Below are 15,035 nucleotides of genomic sequence, written 5' to 3' on the forward strand. Positions count from 1 at the left end.
TTTTTGGTAACCCTAATCCGGATTAATATTACTCGTTTCCAAAGCAAGTATTGACGGCCCAACCCTAGTGAAACCCTAATCGTGTTTAGTATATAAACAAATCTTCCTTTCCAGAAGAGGGACGCTCTTGAGCTCTAGTTTTTCATCACACATTCACAGAACCCTTTAGCATAATAGCTTATGTTTTCTGTGCATAGAAACGTAGGTGTCCGATTGGATTATCCTAGGCTGTTTTTCTTGTAACCCAGGCATAGGGTAGAAATATCAGTTTGGAAAGTGATATCACGATCCAAGCTGGTATCCAGATCTCCACCGCAAACCCTAATTTTCCCAACATTCGAACTGATATTTCCTGTTTCTGGAGATGGGTGACTCAATCCGCGAGATGACCATTAAGTTTTCCAAGTTGGAGAAGTTTTAAGGTGTCGATTTCAGGCGCTGGAAGAAAAAAGATGCACTTCATGCTGACCACTCTGAAAGCAGCATATGTGCTGACTACTCCAAGACCAGCAGAACCTGAGGAAGGTGTTGTTGAGACGGCTGAAGAGACAAGTAAGAGACAGAAGTGGGACAATGATGACTACATCTGCAAAGGTCACATTCTGAATGGTATGTCTGATGCTTTATTTGATATCCATAGTGAAGCCTTGTGTGCCAAGGAGTTGTGGGATACCCTTGAACTGAAGTACATTACTGAGGATGCTTCTAGCAAGAAGTTTCTAGTTAGTGATTTTAATAATTATAAGATGGAAGATTCAAGGTCTGTCACTGAACAGTACAATGAACTCCTTGGCATATATGGACAGTTTAAACTACACAAAATGAATATGGATGAATGCATAGCTGTGTCCACTATCAATGACAAACTGCCTCCGTCCTAGAAAGACTTCAAACATAACTTGAAACATCAAAAGGAGGAACTGTCATTGGTTCAACTTACTAGTCACATTCGTATTGAAGAATCTCTTCATGCGAAGGAAAGTGACAAATCTGAAAAACCCAAACGAAAAATTGAACCTGGACAGCCCTCGGTTCATATGGTTGAAAACAAACCAAGGAACCAGAACCACAAAGGACATGGCAAACGTAAGCAACTCTAACAAAAAGAGAAAGGATCTGGTTTGTTGGAGGTGCAATCAAGTTGGACATTGCAAGCGTGATTGCCGTGTGAATTTGGGCAACAATGGTGCTGGAAATAGTGGAGCCAATAGGAAAGTGAACGGGTCTTTGGCCCAAGTTAAAGGAGGTCAGTTTTTGACTAACTTTGATAATTCTAATCAGAATTATGTTTACTATGTTTCATTTATCCCCGAATCATTCTATGTGCAGGATGATGATGTTCCTTGGTGGATCGACTCCGGAGCAACAAACCATGTATGCAAGGATAAACGGATGCTTGAAACATTAACTCCGCTTGAAGATGGCTCGGTGCTGAAAGTAGGAGATGATTCTTTTATTCCTATTTGTGGTTTAGGTGTCATGTGTCTTGAATTTACTTCTGGAAAGACAATTAGATTATTTGATGTTTTGTTTGTTCCCAAGATTCGCAAGAATCTTGTTAGCTCTAGTTGTTTGAATTCTGATGGTTTTAAACAAGTTATTGAGACGGATAAGTTTGTTTTGTCTAAGGGTGGAATGTTTGTTGGCTTTGGATATTTAAATAATAGAATGTTTCATTTGAATATTGTTGACAAATTATTACCTATTCAGAATTCTGCATTTGTATCTTTTTCTTCTAATGTTGATAAATCTATGCTTTGGCATGTCAGATTAGGTCATGTCAACTTTAGAAGGATGCATGAGATGTCAAAAGATGGATTAATTCCAGCCTTTGATATGACATCTGATAAATGTAAAACATGCAAGCTTACAAAAGTGACAAAACAGCCTTTTCCTAGTGTCACTAGAAATTCAGCTGTTTTGGAGCTTGTACACAGTGACCTGTGTGATTTTCATTCCACTCCTTCTTTAGGGAATAAAAAGTATGTAGTCACCTTTATTGATGACTACATTCGATTTTGCTATGTGTATTTGTTGCACTCTAAGGATGAAGCCTTACATAAATTCAAAATATACAAAACCAAGGTGGAATTGCAGTTGGGCATTCCGGTTAAATGTCTCAGGACTGATAAGGGAGGTGAATATATGGATCCCATATACTTCCAATCAGTGGGTATCATTCATGAGACCATGACACCCTACATGCCTCAACAGAATGGCATTGCTGAACGCAAAAATCGAGTTTTAAAGGAAATGGTAAACTCGATGCTGTCTTACCAGGGATTGAGTGAAGGATTCTGGGGAGAGGCCATGTTAACGGCCTGCTATTTGTTAAATAGGGTTCCAAATAAAAGGAACAAAACAGTCCCATATGAACTTTGGTTCAAGAAAAAGCCGAATTTGAGTTATTTTCGGGTTTGGGGATGTCGGGCAGTTGTAAAACTTACCGATCCCAAAAAGAAAAATTTGGGAGAATGTGGAATTGATTGCATATTCATTGGATCTGCTGAACATTCCAAGGCATATAGGTTTTATGTAATAGAACCTAATGATTCGGTTTCAATTAACACTGTTATCGAATCGCGGGACGCGATTTTTGATGAGATGAGGTTTTCATCGATTCAAAGGCCTAAGGATCTGAATTTTGATGCTAATAAAGAGCAAAATTCAGAAAGTCAAGATGGTGGTGTCGTGCAAGAACCACAAGATATTCGTACAAGCAAAAGAGGCCAAATTGCTAAGAATTTCGGATCCGACTTCCAACTGTACTTGGTGGAAGGTTCAAGGGATGAAATTAATCTTGAATACTCTTATTGCTATAGTATTGAAGATGATCCTAAGACTTATCAAGAGGCCATGGAGTCTCGGGATAGTGCCTTTTGGAAGGAAGCGATTGATGATGAAATGTCATCAATTCTTGAGAACAATACATGGGTGTTGTCTGACTTGCCTCCGGGTTCTAAACCTCTTCGTTGCAAATGGATTTTCAAAAAGAAAATGAATGTTAATGGGACCATTGACAAATTCAAGGCCCGGTATGTCATTCGAGGTTTTAGACAAAAAGCCGGTATCGACTATTTTGATACGTATGCTCCAGTTGCACGTATTTCTACTATTAGATTGTTGGTTGCCTTGGCAAGTATCCACAATCTGGTTATTCACCAAATGGATGTGAAAACAGCCTTTTTAAATGGTGATCTTGACGAGGAAGTTTACATGAAACAACCAGAAGGTTTCATTATGCCCGGTAAAGAGCATATGGTTTGTAAACTTGTCAAATCTTTGTATGGGCTGAAACAAGCGCCTAAACAATGGCATCAAAAATTTGATGAGGTGATTTTTTCTTTTGGTTTCAAAACAAACCAAAGTGACAAATGTCTTTATAGTAGATTTGATGATGCTACTAGAGCTGGAGTGATCATTTGCTTATATGTAGATGACATGTTGATTTTTGGCACCGACCAAAATCAAGTGGATGAAACAAAGAAATCGTTGTCATCCAAGTTTTCCATGAAAGATTTAGGAGAGGCTGATGTAATTCTTGGAATAAGAATTAAGAGGATGAACAAAGGATTGGTAATGACTCAAAGTCATTATATTGAGAAAATTCTCAAGCGGTTTAATTTTACCGATTGTTCTCATGTGCGTACTCCTATAGACCCAAGTGTGAAATTAATGCCAAATAATGGTATTCCCATTTCACAGTTAGAATACTCTAAGGCTATTGGTGGCTTGATGTATATCATGACAAGTACCAGACCTGATATTGCATTTGATGTGGGTAAGTTGAGCAGGTATACTAGCAATCCTAGTGCTCAACATTGGCAAGCATTGAATAGAGTGTTTAAGTATCTCAAGGGAACCATGAATTATGGTTTGAGTTACTTGGGGAGTCCTTCGGTTTTAGATGGTCATTCAGATGCAAGTTGGATTACCAACATGTAGGACCTTTCCTCAGCTTCTGGTTCGGTCCTCTTGCTTGGGGGAGGTGCCATTTCTTGGGCTTCCAAGAAGCAATCTTGCATTACAAACTCGACAATGGAATCTAAGTTTGATGCGTTAGCAGCTGCTGGCAAAGAAGCAGAGTGGCTAAGGAATTTAGTCTATGAGATTCCTTTGTGGTCTAAACCGATAACACCTATTTCTATCATTTGTGATAGTGTTGCCGCTTTGGCTAAGGCATATAGCCAGGTTTATAATGTCAAGTCGAGGCACCTAGGTGTTAGACATAGTATGATTAGAGAACTAATCATGAATGGTGTGATTTCGGTTGAGTTTGTGAAATCGCAACATAATTTGGCAGATCACTTGACTAAAGGTCTGACAAGAGACTTAGTGCACAAGTCTGTGATCGGGATGGGATTAAAGTCCATTTAATTCTATTTTGATGAGACACCCAATTCCCTCCTAATATAATGTTATGAGTGGAATTCAATGTGGAAAGCTCATACTTATAGATTGGAACACATGAATTATTCATCCCAGGTATGTGTTCGATTCTGCAAGTTAGCCAGGTTGAAGTTTAACTTCTTAATAATTCCTTTGATAAATTTATGTGCAGATACATGGAAAGGAGTAACCTACGTGATTGTGAAGTGTAGCCGCATTTCAAGAGGTTGTGGACTTGACCTTGATACGATCGTGAGAGGATTGGTACACACGGCTTTATAATAGTGTCAAGTTGTATTATGCAAGAAATTCAATAAATTAGTATGTATTTTACTTTCTGGAATTCAAATGGGTTCACGGGTTCAATTCTTAGAACACCTTGATTCTCGAGTGTTTGCAATTGTATGATACTAAGTGGAAATTCAATCGTTACGATATTTTCATTATGTACTAGTTTGGTTTGTTGTTGATAAGGTTATGTTTGTTCAAGGGTTACACTAAAATGGGGGAGGATTGTTGATGATTTTGGTGTCACCATGTCATTTTAAGTAACTGGATCTAACATGTGAGCTAAGGGGCTTCATGATTTGTATTCTAATACATGTACGGGGTTGTGCAGAGTACACGCATGTATAAGATCGAGTCAGAAGCCGGTTCGACGACTATTCGGGGGTTCGGGGGCAGCGCCCCCGGGTCCGGGGTTTCTAAAGGGGCAGCGCCCCTAAGGCGGGGTCTAGGGGCAGCGCCCCTAGCGGGGTCCAAGGGGCAGAGCCCCTGGCTGGGGTCCCGCTGGAAAATTCAATTTCTTGAGGGTGATTATGGTAAAACTAACGAAACTCGTTAGTTTTTGGTAACCCTAATCCGGATTAATATTACTTGCTTCCAAAGCAAGTAATGACGGCCCAACCCTAATGAAACCCTAATCGTGTTTAGTATATAAACAACTCTTCCTTTCCAGAAGAGGGACGTTCTTGAGCTCTCGTTTTTCATCACACATTCACTGAACCCTTTAGCATAATAGCTTACATTTTCTGAGCCTAGAAACGTAGGTGTCCACTTGGATTATCCTAGGCTGTTTTTCTTGTAACCCAGGCATAGGGTAGAAATATCAGTTTGGAAAGTGATATCACGATCCAAGCTGGTATCCAGATCTCCACCGCAAACCCTAATTTTCCCAACATTCGAACTGATATTTCCTGTTTCTGGAGATGGGTGACTCAATCCGCGAGATGACCATTAAGTTTGCCAAGTTGGAGAAGTTTGAAGGTATCGATTTCAGGCGCTGGAAGAAAAAGATGCACTTCATGCTGACCACTCTGAAAGCAGCATACGTGTTGACTACTCCATGACCAGCAGAGCCTGAGGAAAGTGTTGTTGAGACAGCTGAAGAGACAAGGAAGAGACAGAATTGGGACAATGATGACTACATTTGCAAAGGTCACATTCAGAACGGTATGTCTGAAGCTTTATTTGATATCCATAGTGAAGCCTTGTGTGCCAATGAGTTGTGGGATACCCTTGAACTGAAATACATTACTGAGGATGCTTCTAGCAAGAAGTTTCTGGTTAGTGACTTTAATAATTATAAGATGGAAGATTCAAGGTCTGTCACTGAACAGTACAATGAACTCCTTGGCATATATGGACAGTTTAAACTGCACAAAATGAATATGGATGAATCCATAGTTGTGTCCACTATCATTGACAAACTGCCTCCGTCTTGGAAAGACTTCAAACATAACATGAAACATCAAAAGGAGGAACTGTCATTGGTTCAACTTGCTAGTCACATTCGTATTGAAGAAACTCTTCGTGCGAAGGAAAGTGATAACTCTCAAAAACCCAAAGGAAAAGTTGAACCTAGACAACGCTCGGTTCATATGGTTGAAAACAAACCAAGGAACCAGAACCACAAAGGACATGGCAAACGTAAGCAGGAACATTTCCCAAGCAACTCCAACAAAAAGAGAAAGGATCTGGTTTGTTGGAGGTGCAATCAAGTTGGACATTGCAAGCGTGATTGCCGTGTGAATTTGGGCAACAATGGTGCTGGAAACAGTGGAGGCAATGGGAAAGTAAACGGGTCTTCGGCCCAAGTTAAAGGAGGTCAATTTTTGACTAACTTTAATAATTCTAATCAAAATTATGTTTACTATGTTTCATTTATCCCTGAATCATTCTATGTGCAGGATGATGATGTTCCTTGGTGGATCGACTCCGGAGCAACGAACCATGTATGCAAGGATAAACGGATGTTTGAAACATTAACTCCGCTTGAAGATGGCTCGGTGCTGAAAGTAGGAGATGATTCTTTTATTCCTATTTGTGGTTTATGTGTCATGTGTCTTGAATTTACTTCTGGAAAGACAATTAGATTATTTGATGTTTTGTTTGTTCCCAAGATTCGCAAGAATCTTGTTAGCTCTAGTTGTTTGAATTCTGATGGTTTTAAACAAGTTATTGAGACGGATAAGTTTGTTTTGTCTAAGGGTGGAATGTTTGTTGGCTTTGGATTTTTAAATAATAGAATGTTTCATTTGAATATTGTTGACAAATTATTATCTGTTCAGAATTCTGCATTTATATCTTTTGCTTCTGATGTTGATAAATCTATGCTTTGGCATGTAAGATTAGGTCATGTCAACTTTAGAAGGATGCATGAGATGTCAAAAGATGGATTAATTCCAACCTTTGATATGACATATGATAAATGTAAAACATGCAAGCTTACAAAAGTGACAAAACAGCCTTTTCCTAGTGTCACTAGAAATTCAGCTGTTTTGGAGCTTGTACACAGTGACCTGTGTGATTTTCATTCCACTCCTTCTTTAGGGAATAAAAAGTATGTAGTCACCTTTATTGATGACTACACTCGATTTTGCTATGTGTATTTGTTGCACTCTAAGGATGAAGCCTTACATAAATTCAAAATATACAAAACCGAGGTGGAATTGCAATTGGGCATTCCGGTTAAATGTCTCAGGACTGATAAGGGAGGTGAATATATGGATCCTATATACTTCCAATCAGTGGGTATCATTCATGAGACCATGACACCCTACATGCCTCAACAGAATGGCATTGCTGAACGCAAAAATCAAGTTGTAAAGGAAATGGTAAACTCGATGCTGTCTTACTCGGGATTGAGTGAAGGATTCTGGGGAGAGGCCATGTTAACGGCCTGCTATTTGTTAAATAGGGTTCCAAATAAAAGGAACAAAACAGTCCCATATGAACTTTGGTTCAAGAAAAAGCCGAATTTGAGTTATTTTCGGGTTTGGGGATGTCGGGCAGTTGTAAAACTTACCGAGCCCAAAAAGAAAAATTTGGGAGAACGTGGAATTGATTGCATATTCATTGGATATGCTGAACATTCCAAGGCATATAGATTTTATGTAGTAGAACCTAATGATTCGGTTTCAATTAACACTATTATCCAATCGCAGGATGTGATTTTTGATGAGATGAGGTTTTCATCGATTCCAAGGCCTAAGGATCTGACTTTTAATGCTAATAAAGTGCAAAATTCAGAAAGTCAAGATGGTGGTGTCGTGCAAGAACCACAAGATATTTGTAGAAGCAAAAGAGGCCAAATTGCTAAGAATTTCGGATCCGACTTCCAACTGTACTTGGTGGAAGGTTCAAGGGATGAAATTAATCTTGAATACTCTTACTGCTATAGTATTGAAGATGATCCTAAGACTTATCAAGAGGCCATGGAGTCTCGGGATAGTGCCTTTTGGAAGGAAGCGATTGATGATGAAATGTCATCAATTCTTAAGAACAATACCTTGGTGTTGTCTGAATTGCCTCTAGGTTCTAAACCTCTTGGTTGCAAATGGATTTTCAAAAAGAAAATGAATATTAGTGAGACCATTGACAAATTCAAGGCCCGGTTAGTCATTCAAGGTTTTAGACAAAAAGCCGGTATCGACTATTTTGATACGTATGCTCTAGTTGCACGTATTTCTAATATTAGATTGTTGGTTGCCTTGGCAAGTATCCACAATCTGGTTATTCACCAAATGGATGTGAAAACAGCCTTTTTAAATGGTGATCTTGACGAGGAAGTTTACATGAAACAACCAGAAGGTTTCATTATGCCCGGTAAAGAGCATATGGTTTGTAAACTTGTCAAATCTTTGTATGGGCTGAAACAAGCGCCTAAACAATGGCATCAAAAATTTGATGAGGTGATTTTTTTCTTTTGCTTTCAAAACAAACCAATGTGACAAATGTGTTTATAGTAGATTTTATGATGCTACTAAAGCTGGAGTGATCATTTGCTTATATGTAGATGACATGTTGATTTTTGGCACCGACCAAAATCAAGTGGATGAAATAAAGAAATCGTTGTCATCCAAGTTTGTAATGAAAGATTTAGGAGAGGCTGATGTAATTCTTGGAATAAGAATTAAGAGGATGAACAAAGGATTGGTAATGACTCAAAGTCATTATATTGAGAAAATTCTCAAGAGGTTTAATTTTACCGATTGTTCTCCTGTGCGTACTCCTATAGACCCAAGTGTGAAATTAATGCCAAATAATGGTATTCCCATTTCATATTTAGAATACTCTAAAGCTATTGGTAGCTTGATGTATATCATGACAAGTACCAGACCTGATATTGCATTTGCTGTGGGTAAGTTGCGCAGGTACACTAGAAATCCGAGTGCTCAACATTGGCAAGCAGTGAATAGAGAGTTTAACTATCTCAAGGGAACCATGAATTATGGTTTGAGTTACTTGAGGAGTCCTTCGGTTTTAGAAGGTCATTCAGTTGCAAGTTGGATTACCAACATGGAGGACCATTCCTCAACTTCTGGTTGGGTATTCTTGCTTGGGGGAGGTGCCATTTCTTGGGCTTCCAATAAGCAATCTTGCATTACAAACTCGACAATGGAATCTGAGTTTGTTGCATTAGCAGCTGCTAGCAAAGAAGCAGAGTGGCTAAGGAATTTAGTCGATGAGATTCCTTTGTGGTCTACACTGATAACACCTATTTCTATCCTTTGTGATAGTGCTGCCGCTTTGGCTAAGGCATATAGCCAGGTTTATAATGGCAAGTCTAGGCACCTAGGTGTTAAACATAGTATGATTAGAGAACTACTCATGAATGGTGTAATTTCGGTTAAGTTTGTGAAATCGCAACATAATTTGGCAGATCACTTGACTAAAGGTCTGACAAGAGACTTAGTGCACAAGTCTGTGATCGGGATGGGATTAAAGTCCATTTAATTCTATAATGATGAGACACCTAATTCCCTCCTAATATAATGTTAGGAGTTGAATTCAATGTGGAAAGCTCATACTTATAGATTGGAACACATGAAATATTCATCCCAGGTATGTGTTCGGTTCTGCAAGTTAGCCAGGTTGAAGTTTAACTTCTTAATAATTCCTTTGATAAATGTATGTGCAGATACATGGAAAGGAGTTACCTACGTGATTTTGAAGTGTAGCCGCATTTCAAGAGGATGTGGACTTGACCTTGATATGATCGTGAGAGAACTGGGACACACGACTTTATAATAGTGTCAAGTTGTATTATGCTAGAAATTCAATAAACTAGTATGTATTTTACTTTCTGGTATTCAAATGGGTTCACGGGTTCAATTCTTAGAACACCCTGATTCTCGAGTATTTGCAATTGTATGATACGAAGTGGAAATTCAATCATTACGATATTTTCATTATGTACTAGTTTGGTTTGTTGTTGATAAGGTTATGTTTGTACAAGGGTTACACTAAAATGGGGGAGCATTATTGGTGATTTTACTGTCACCATGTCATTTTAAGTAACTGGAACTAACATGTGAGCTAAGGGGCTTCATGATTTATATTCTAATACATGTACGGGGTTGTGCGGAGTGCACGCATGTATAAGATCGAGTCAGAAGCCGGTTCGATGACTAGTCGGGGGTCTGGGGGTAGCGCCCCCGGGGTCCGGGGTTGCAAAGGGGTGACGCCCCTTTGGCGGGGTCTAGGGGCAGCTCCGCTAGCGGGGTCCAAGGGGAAGAGCCCCTGGCCGGGGTCCTGTTGGAAAATTCAATTTCTTGCGGGTGATTATGGTAAAACTAATGAAACTCGTTAATTTTTGGTAACCCTAATCCGGATTAATATTACTTGCTTCTAAAGCAAGTAATGACGGCCCAACCCTAATGAAACCCTAATCGTGTTTAGTATATAAACAACTCTTCCTTTCCAGAAGAGGGACGTTCTTGAGCTCTCGTTTTTCATCACACATTCATTGAACCCTTTAGCATAATAGCTTACATTTTCTGTGCCTAGAAACGTAGGTGTACGCTTGGATTATCCTAGGCTAAATTTCTTGTAGCCCAGGCATAGGGTAGAAATATCAGTTCGGAAAGTGATATCACGATCCAAGCTGGTATCCAGATCTCCACCACAAACCCTAATTTTCCCAACATTCGAACTGATATTTCCTGTTTCTGGAGATGGGTGACTCAATCCGCGAGATGACCATGAAGTTTTCCAAGTTGGAGAAGTTTTAAGGTGTCGATTTCAGGAACTGGAAGAAAAAAGATGCACTTCATGCTGACCACTCTGAAAGCAGCATATGTGCTGACTACTCCAAGACCAACAGAGCCTGAGGAAGGTGTTGTTGAGACGGCTGAAGAGACAAGGAAGAGGCAGAAGTGGGACAATGATGACTACATTTGCAAAGGTCACATTCAGAACGGTATGTCTGAAGCTTTATTTGATATCCATAGTGAAGCTTGTGTGCCAAGGAGTTGTGGGATACCCTTGAACTGAAATACATTACTGAGGATGCTTCTAGCAAGAAGTTTCTGGTTAGTGACTTTAATAATTATAAGATGAAAGATTCAACGTCTGTCACTGAACAGTACAATGAGCTCCTTGGCATATATGGACAGTTTAAACTGCACAAAATGAATATGGATGAATCCATAGTTGTGTCCACTATCATTGACAAACTGCCTTCGTCTAGGAAAGACTTCAAAGATAACTTGAAATATCAAAAGGGGGAACTGTCATTGGTTCAACTTGCTAGTCACATTCGTATTGAAGAAACTCTTCGTGCGAAGGAAAGTGATAAATCTGAAAAACCCAAAGGAAAAGTTGAACCTAGACAACGCTCGGTTCATATGGTTGAAAACAAACCAAGGAACCAGAACCACAAAGGACATGGCAAACGTAAGCAGGAACATTTCCCAAGCAACTCCAACAAAAAGAGAAAGGATCTGGTTTGTTGGAGGTGCAATCAATTTGGACATTGCAAGCGTGATTGCCGTGTGAATTTGGGCAACAATGGTGCTGGAAACAGTGGAGGCAATGGGAAAGTAAACGGGTCTTCGGCCCAAGTTAAAGGAGGTCAATTTTTGACTAACTTTAATAATTCTAATCAAAATTATGTTTACTATGTTTCATTTATCCCTGAATCATTCTATGTGCAGGATGATGATGTTCCTTGGTGGATCGACTCCGGAGCAACGAACCATGTATGCAAGGATAAACGGATGTTTGAAACATTAACTCCGCTTGAAGATGGCTCGGAGCTGAAAGTAGGAGATGATTCTTTTATTCCTATTGGTGGTTTATGTGTCATGTGTCTTGAATTTACTTCTGGAAAGACAATTAGATTATTTGATGTTTTGTTTGTTCCCAAGATTCGCAAGAATCTTGTTAGCTCTAGTTGTTTGAATTCTGATGGTTTTAAACAAGTTATTGAGACGGATAAGTTTGTTTTGTCTAAGGGTGGAATGTTTGTTGGCTTTGGATATTTAAATAATAGAATGTTTCATTTGAATATTGTTGACAAATTATTATCTGTTCAGAATTATGCATTTATATCTTTTGCTTCTAATGTTGATAAATCTATGCTTTGTCATGTAAGATTAGGTCATGTCAACTTTAGAAGGATGCATGAGATGTCAAAAGATGGATTAATTCCAGCATTTGATATGACATATGATAAATGTAAAACATGCATGCTTACAAAAGTGACAAAACAGCCCTTTCCTAGTGTCACTAGAAATTCAGCTGTTTTGGAGCTTGTACACAGTGACCTATGTGATTTTCATTCCACTCCTTCTTTAGGGAATAAAAAGTATGTAGTCACCTTTATTGATGACTGCACTCGGTTTTGCTATGTGTATTTGTTTCACTCTAAGGATGAAGCCTTAGATAAATTCAAAATATACAAAACTGAGGTGGAATTGCAATTAGGCATTCTGGTTAAATGTCTCAGGACTGATAGGGGAGGTGAATATATGGATCCCATATACTTCCAATCAGTGGGTATCATTCATGAGACCACGACACCTTACACGCCTCAACAGAATGGCATTGCTGAACGCAAAAATCGAGTTTTAAAGGAAATGGTAAACTCGATGTTGTCTTACTCAGGATTGAGTGAAGGATTCTGGGGAGAGGCCATGTTAACGGCCTGCTATTTGTTAAATAGGGTTCTAAATAAAAGGAGCAAAATAGTCCCGTATGAACTTTGGTTCAAGAAAAAGCCGAGTTTGAGTTATTTTCGGGTTTGGGGATGTCGGGCAGTTGTAAAACATATCGAGCCCAAGAAGAAAAATTTGGGAGAATGTGGAATTGATTGCATATTCATTGGATCTGCTGAACATTCCAAGGCATATAGGTTTTATGTAATAGAACCTAATGATTCGGTTTCAATTAACACTGTTATCGAATCGCGGGACACGATTTTTGATGAGATGAGGTTTTCATCGATTTAAAGGCCTAAGGATCTGACTTTTGATGCTAATAAAGAGCAAAATTCAGAAAGTCAAGATGGTGGTGTCGTGCAAGAACCACAAGATATTCGTACAAGCAAAAGAGGCCAAATTGCTAAGAATTTCGGATCCGACTTCCAACTGTACTTGGTGGAAGGTTCAAGGGATGAATTTTAATCTTGAATACTCTTACTGCTATAGTATTGAAGATGATCCTAAGACTTATCAAGAGGCCATGGAGTCTCGGGATAGTGCCTTTTGGAAGGAAGCGATTGATGATGAAATGTCATCAATTCTTGAGAACAATACCTTGGTGTTGTTTGAATTGCCTCTGGGTTCTAAACCTCTTGGTTGCAAATGGATTTTCAAAAAGAAAATGAATATTAGTGAGACCATTGACAAATTCAAGGCCCGGTTAGTCATTCAAGGTTTTAGACAAAAAGCCGGTATCGACTATTTTGATACGTATGCTCCAGTTGCACGTATTTCTAATATTAGATTGTTGGTTGCCTTGGCAAGTATCCACAATCTGGTTATTCACCAAATGGATGTGAAAACAGCCTTTTTAAATGGTGATCTTGACGAGGAAGTTTACATGAAACAACCAGAAGGTTTCATTATGCCCGGTAAAGAGCATATGGTTTGTAAACTTGTCAAATCTTTGTATGGGCTGAAACAAGCGCCTAAACAATGGCATCAAAGATTTGATGAGGTGATTTTTTTCTATTGCTTTCAAAACAAACCAATGTGACAAATGTGTTTATAGTAGATTTGATGATGCTACTAAAGCTGGAGTGATCATTTGCTTATATGTAGATGACATGTTGATTTTTGGCACCGACCAAAATCAAGTGGATGAAATAAAGAAATCATTGTCATCCAAGTTTGTAATGAAAGATTTAGGAGAGGCTGATGTAATTCTTGGAATAAGAATTAAGAGGATGAACAAAGGATTGGTAATGACTCAAAGTCATTATATTGAGAAAATTCTCAAGCGGTTTAATTTTACCGATTGTTCTCCTGTGAGTACTCTTATGGACCCATGTGTGAAATTAATGTCAAATAATGGTATTCCCATTTAACAGTTAGAATACTCTAAGGCTATTGGTAGCTTGATATATGCCATGACAAGTACCAGACCTGATATTGCATTTGTTGTGGGTAAGTTGAGCAGGTACACTAGCAATCCTAGCGCTCAACATTGGCAAGCAGTGAATAGAGTGTTTAAGTATCTCAAGGGAACCATAAATTATGGTTTGAGTTACTTGGGGAGTCCTTCGGTTTTAGATGGTCATTCAGATGCAAGTTGGATTACCAACATGGAGGACCATTCCTCAACTTCTGGTTGGGTATTCTTGCTTGGGGGAGGTGCCATTTCTTGGGCTTCCAAGAAGCAATCTTGCATTAAAAACTCGACAATGGAATCTGAGTATGTTGCGTTAGCAGCTGCTGGCAAAGAAGCAGAGTGGCTAAGGAATTTAGTCGATGAGATTCCTTTGTGGTCTACACTGATAACACCTATTTCTATCCTTTGTGATAGTGCTGCCGCTTTGGCTAAGGCATATAGCCAGGTTTATAATGGCAAGTCTAGGCACCTAGGTGTTAGACATAGTATGATTAGAGAACTAATCATGAATGGTGTGATTTCGGTTAAGTTTGTGAAATCGCAACATAATTTGGCAGATCACTTGACTAGAGGTCTGACAAGAGACTTAGTGCACAAGTCTGTGATTGGGATGGGATTAAAGTCCATTTAATTCTATAATGATGAGACACCTAATTCCCTCCTAATATAATGTTAGGAGTTGAATTCAATGTGGAAAGCTCATACCTATAGATTGGAACACATGAAATATTCATCCCAGGTATGTGTTCGGTTCTGCAAGTTAGCTAGGTTGAAGTTTAACTTCTTAA

Source organism: Lactuca serriola, chromosome 2 (assembly GCF_051521515.1).
Source record: "Lactuca serriola cultivar US96UC23 chromosome 2, Lser_US96UC23_V15, whole genome shotgun sequence".
Taxonomy (NCBI): domain Eukaryota; kingdom Viridiplantae; phylum Streptophyta; class Magnoliopsida; order Asterales; family Asteraceae; genus Lactuca; species Lactuca serriola.